Source organism: Protobothrops mucrosquamatus, unplaced genomic scaffold (assembly GCF_001527695.2).
Source record: "Protobothrops mucrosquamatus isolate PMUCROS unplaced genomic scaffold, P.Mucros_1.0 scaffold2104, whole genome shotgun sequence".
NCBI classification, from domain to species: Eukaryota; Metazoa; Chordata; class Lepidosauria; order Squamata; family Viperidae; genus Protobothrops; species Protobothrops mucrosquamatus.
The window spans coordinates 84,087-90,929 of NW_015388206.1; positions in this window are offsets into that span (position 1 = coordinate 84,087).

Below are 6,843 nucleotides of genomic sequence, written 5' to 3' on the forward strand. Positions count from 1 at the left end.
TATTATTATTATTATTATTATTATTATTATTATTATTATTATTATTATTATTATTATTATTATTATTATTATTATTATTATTATATGTTGCCAAATAAAATTATTGCCATAGATGTTAAGATAGCCAAGAAATTAACACATCTCCAATTTGATCTGGCAGGTTGGGCATGTTATGAATCCCAGTAGCCAAAGAATGTCAATTGGCAGGGACAAGGAGATGTGCTTGACACTCCGGACCCCAAGCCTGGGCACATAACTAGGTCTTCACAGTTTTATAAAAGGCTAATAGGGTTGAGGGTCATCTCAATCTCTCAAGAGAAAATGTTCCAGAGGGCAAGGATTACAGCAAGAGAAAGCATGTCTCCTTGTCCCTGCCAGTTGATATTCTTTCTCTGATGGGACTTGAAACATGTCCAGCCTGCCAGACCAAATTTGATGGGTAAGAAACAACTGGGAAAAGAGGATCCCTTAGGTAGCCTGGTCCTAAGCTATGAAAGGCTTTAAAAATGACAACCAGCATCTGAATTGCAACCAGTTCACATAGCAGTGGTGTTACATGTATCAACTATCTGACACAATTTACTACCCATGCAGCCACATTCTGCACCAGTTGAAGCTTCTGAATGCTTTTCAAGGGCAGCCCCATATAGATATGTGAGTAATGTGCAGAAATCTATTGAATTCCAAACTGATTCACAAGAATACAATTCAATACAATGTACTGAATCTACTAAAGCTTTGTTTCAAATATTTGCAGTCTTATCCCTTTTCTCCTCTGAATTTTTGCCAGTTTTGTGATCATGTAAAACACCTGGCATATTTTAATTTCCACCTGACATGTTCCCTCTCTGGAGGTTTTTCAAGGCTGGGATTTCCCAAACAAGTCTGAAAGACCAGGAAGAGTCAGATTCCCTTGGATTGTAGAGAGGAAACATTATTTCCTGTGGTTACTAAGAATTCTCTTGTATAGGTTATATATTTGCATTCTTAATAGGTAATTACATCATTGATGTAAGTCCATCACAATTAGAGAAAACGTGAGATGTTATGCACAGACATAAACTTAAAAGAAGAAATGTAAGTCCATCACAATTAGAGAAAACATGAGATGCTATGCACAGACATAAACTTAAAAGAAGAAACATTTTTTTCTATTTACAAACACAAAAATTCTTAGATAACTGAAGGTGCACTGAGTACGGAAATCATACAACAATGTTACAGTGTTATATTTCCTACAACATCTCAGGTTTATGTTTTAGTGCAACTAATGTATGAAACAACAGAGAAGTAAAATGAAGGCAAAAATTGCACTAGTTAAGAAATATGTAATTGGTGCTATGGTATGATATCAACTTGTGAAAGATGGAGAAGCAAATATGCAAAGGACAGTTAACCAGTGGAACAGTTTGCCTTCAGAAATCGTGGGCGCTCCATCACTGGAGATTTTAAGAAGAGACTGGACAGCCACTTGTCTGAGATGGTATAAGTCAGGGGTAGGCACCTTGGCTCTTTTATGACTCATGGACTTCAACTTCCAGAATTCCTGAGCCAGCTATGCTGGCTCAGGAATTCTGGGAGTTGAAGTCCATGAGTCATAAAAGAGCCGAGGTTGGCTACCCGTGGTATAGGTTCTCCTGCTCAAGCGGGGGCTGGACTAGAAGACCTCCAAGGTCCCTTCCAGTTCTATTCTACTCTAAAATGAAATAAAGCTTCCCTTCTGCAACCCTACTTCATTTGGTAGAAATGGTACAGGTGCAGCTGTAGTACAAAGTTCTGCTGCTATTTTGAAAGAATGAGGCTAGTGGTGATGATGACAGTCTTCAGTCTTTCTGGAGCAAAGGTCATCCACACATGTTTTGAAAAGAAGACATCAATCCTTCCGCACAAAATGTAGCAACCTTAAGGCAAGAGCCAATTATGACAGAATGCAACTTGCTTGGGATACACACCCACCCCAACAGTGAACAAAAGTTTATGGTTGTGCAATCATATCTAACTCCTGCATGACAGGTGATTTCTAGACTCACAGGAAGTGAAGAACATCAGTAGAGTTCTGCTGAATCAGATGTAAACTCCAACTAATTTAGCATCTTTTTTCCCCAGCATCCAGACAGCTTGGGAACTCACAAATAGTTCCTTTTCCTCTGGTAATCACAGGGCTGAGCAATGAGCAGCTTCTGAACTAAAGTCATTGATTCCTAACACTAGCAAATTCCAAATACTAGCAAAGTCAGATGAATTCCTTTCTTCGGCAAAAAAACCCCTATCATTGACTAATTCTTATTTTTCAGGGGCTTTTTTTTTATAAATCAACAATAACTTTGCTGTTTGCATTGGGACCAATGTCCCCTGAATTGCAAAGGAAAATCATATTTCACCTGTTGACCAGTTACAATAAAATCTGTTTCTGCAGAGACCCAGATCTTAATTCAAATATTAATATCAGGGATTTGGCTGTAGTTAGGAAATGACACATAAAAACACAAGCCAGGAGTAACATGGATATTCATATTTACCCAATTGGATGGAAAGTTACTTTTTGCTTATTCACTATTATTAGGTTTCGGGTTATTTTCTTTAACATTAACATTCTATTTCAAACTTTGAATATGATCATGGCTCTCTTTGGATTATCAATAATGCACTTATACGATTAGGTTCATTCCACATGCTAAATCATAATATGATTTCTTGGTTTAACTTAATACATTCTGTGAAACCAACCTCTGAGTTTCCAAACTATACCTTCTTGTGCTATATGAATCTAAGCAATCATGGTTTGTGCAACAAACCATGGTTAAACAATGATTTATGCATTAATCCAATCCATGTACATTTCTGTTAAAGCTCACCTATATGCATATTAGATATATGCGTATAAGAATATAATGCATATATATATATATATATATATATATATATATATATATATATATATATATANATACATACATACATACATACATACATACATACATACATACATACATACAAGAAGAGACAAGACAGTCACTTGTCTGAAATGGTACAGGTTCTCCTGCTTGTGCAAGGGGCTGGACTAGAAGACCTCCAAAGTCCCTTCCAGTTCTATTCTATTCTATTCTATTCTATTCTATTCTATTCTATTCTAGATTTGGGGTGCAAAAACCTGAAAACCAGTGAATAGCAACAAAGACATTCAAAAAACACTTTGCTGCCAACAATATTTTCCACCCTGTAGTTCTAAATTATTTTCAGGAATATAAATATACACATTAAATACATTATTATACGCTTCTATTGTCTGTATATTGTGTGGATCTCTTTGCTTGTTATGTATGTGCAACATGTCATACAAGTGATTTTTTTTTCTTTTTACCCAGCTCCACTTCTGTGTGAGACACAATAGACACAAAGATTTTTTTTTATTTTACTCTTAATAAGTATATTGTAGAATATATTATGTGTCACAGTCTCCTTTGGCAAGATGGGAGGCATGCAGGTATAGATAAATAAGTAAATAATTCTATAACATATAATATAACATATAACTTACTTATTCACTTTATTTTCTTATTTACTTACTTACTTACTTACTTACTTACTTACTTACTTACTTACTTACTTACTTACTTACTTATGCCAACTCACCGCAGGACAATTTGCCATGGGATAAAAGTTACATAATATCGAAGAAATTGTGAAATGGAATCATTAAAGAAAGGATGCCAAAGGAGGGACAAAATGAAACATGAATGTCAAACATTAAAATATTTTTAACATTATTTTAAATAATTAAATAAAATTGTTGAATTGTCCTTTGGTGAGTTTCTTGTGGCAAATTGGCCATAGTGAGTTGTCCCATGGCGAGCTGGCCATGGCGAATTGGCAGCCATGAGTTGGCTGCATCCAGTTTTGGTCACCACGATGTAAAAAAGATGTTGAGACTTTAGAAAGAATACAGAGAAGAGCAACAAAGATGATTAGGGGACTGGAGGCTAAAGCATATAAGGAACGGTTGCTGGAATTGGGTATGTCTAGTTTAACAAAGAGAAGGACGAGGGGGGACATGATAGCAGTGTTCCAATGTCTCAGGGCTGCCACAAAGTAGAGGGAGTCAAGCTATTTTCCAAGGCGTCTGAAGGCAGGACAAGAAGCAATGGGTGGAAACTAAGCAAGGAGAGAAGCAGTCTAGAACTAAGGAGAAATTTCCTGACAGTTAGAACAATTAACCAGTGGAACAACCTGCCTCCAGAAACGGTGAATGCTCCAACACTGGAGGTTTTTAAGAAGAGACTGGACAGCCATTTGTCCGAAATGGTATAGGGTTTCCTGCCTGAGCAGATGACCTCCAAGGTCCCTTCCAACTTTACTATTATTATTATAAGTTGGCCATGGAAAGTTGTCCCATTCTGTCCCATCTTGTCTAGGGGCAACTTTCTTACCCAGCAGCATCTCTGAAATGTTTTCTCTTTCCCCAGAATTCAATTAAGAGTTTGGAAAAAATTCAGAGAAGAGCAACTAAGATGATCAAAGGCCTGGAGGCTAAAACATACGAAGAACGGCTGCAGGACTTGGGTTTGGTTAGTCTAAAGAGAAGAAGAAATAGGGGAGACATGATAGCAGTGTTCTAGTATCTGAGGGACTACCACAAGGCAGAGGGGGCCAGGTTGTTCACCAAAGCACCAGAGGGAAGAATGAGAAACTGATCAAGGAAAGAAGCAACCTGGAATTAAGGAGAAACTTCCTGACAGTGAGGACAATCAACCAATGGAACAGCTTACCTCCAGAAATAGTGGGCACTCCATCACTGGAGATTTTTAAGAAAAGGCTAGACAATCACCTGTCTGAGATGGTGTAGGTTCTCCTGCTTGAGCAGGGGGCTGGACTAGAAGACCCCCAGGGTCTCTTCTATTCTATTCTATTCTATTCTATTCTATTCTATTCTATTCTATTCTATTCTATTCTATTCTATTCTATCTGTTCTGTTCCAAGCTAGTGTCAGTTTTTAACACCACTCACATAAATGGCTTATTGAATAATAAAAAAAGGATTACCATTTCTTTGAAATCCCAGAACGGCAAAGAATCTCATTACACAAAGTCTTCCAAGTGCAACTGAAAATTGGCAACTTTATCGCAAAAGAATGGGAATGTTTGGCTGTAAATGCCACCTATTTATGTCCAGAAACATAAAATTTGATAATTACATCCATTCAAAATTGGTTGCTTTGCAAAAGGTTTAGTTTAATTTCTGTTTAAAAAAACGAAACATAATAGCTGTGTTGGTTGATTAAAAAAAGATATCAGGAGTCAGATAGCACCTTTCCCATCTAACAAATCTGAGTAGCAGTTCATGTCATTAGATGCTTAAAGTGGCCAGAGTAACGTAGGATATAAATTGGGGTGAGGCAGGGCTATGAGTCTACATCAGGGGCCTTCAAATTTGGCCTTTTATGGCTTGTGGACCAACTCCCAGAATTCCTCAGCCAGTGTGCCTGGCTGAGGAATTCTGGGAGTTGAAATCCAGAAGTCATAAAAGAGCCAAGGTTCCCCATCCCTGGTCTAGTTATTGAGGCACCAGGCTAGAAAGCAAGAGACTGTGAGTTCAAGTCGTGGCTTAGTCTTGGAAGCCAATATTGACCTTGGGCCAGTCACTCTCTCTCAGCCCAACTAACTTTACAGGGTTTGTGTTGTGGAGAAAATAGGAGGAGGAGGGAGGTGCTGGATATGTTTTGCCACCTGGAGTTATTTGTAAAAATAATAAAGGCAGGAAATAAGTAAGTAAGTAAGTAAGTAAGTAAGTAAGTAAGTAAGTAAGTAAGTAAGTAAATAAATAAATAAATAAATAAATAAATAAATAAATAAAGTAGTCTCAAAAACTGTCAAAAGGATAATTGAAGGTCCACTTTTTTAAAAAAAAATTATTTTCCCCCAACCTGATTGAGCTTGAAATTAACTACATCTTAATTCAAATAATCCACAAAGCCTAAAACTGTGTGCTGAGGAATCTGTAGGATCAAGCACTTCCATCACCTGAGCAAAATGATGTTATACATCAGGAAACAAGCAATATCCCTTTCATACATGCAAGCAGTCTCATGATATTTGTTCAAAAGGGCCAGAGTTTATGTCGTATGAGCATGATACTGCTTTCATCATTTTGCCATTAACTGCCTCCCACCATGGAAACCTTTGACTGGGTCAAAAGTGAAGAAGACTCATTTCAGCAAGTGACCTGACAAGGCCTTCTGCTGTTGCCTGTCATCAAGCCATCATTTTATTTTCTCAACAAGGCTCTCGAGAACTGTAGGAAATGCCAGTATTCAAGTCAATCAGAATAGAGCTGGAAGGGACCTTGGAGTTCTTCTAGTCCAACCCCCTGCTCAAGCAGGAGACCCTATACCATTTCAGATAGGTAGTGTCCAGTTCTTTCTTAAAACCTCCAGTGATGAAGCACCCACAACTTCTGAAGGCAAGCTGTTCTACTGGTTAATTGTCCTCACTGTTAGGAAGTTTCTCCTTAATTCCAGGCTGCTTCTTTCATTGATTAGTTTCCATCCATTGTTTCTTGTCTTGCCTTCTGGTGCTTAGGTAGAAATTTCTAGACATCCCTATGTCTCCTCCCATTACTATAGTACCCATGTGAGTAGTGCAATAGTGGTAGCTTAAGAGTATTGTAACATTGGGAGGACTGAGAATAATGTGTATCAAGACTCTTTTTCAATAGCCACTGAACTATAGTGGTTGCCACCCTTCACTGATAAGACTTGTGGAGGGGAAGCCTAGCAAAACCAATTCAGATCTGGATCTGCCCTTCAGTCAAAATGTCTCCTGTAGGGGTCCCCACCCCAAGTACAGT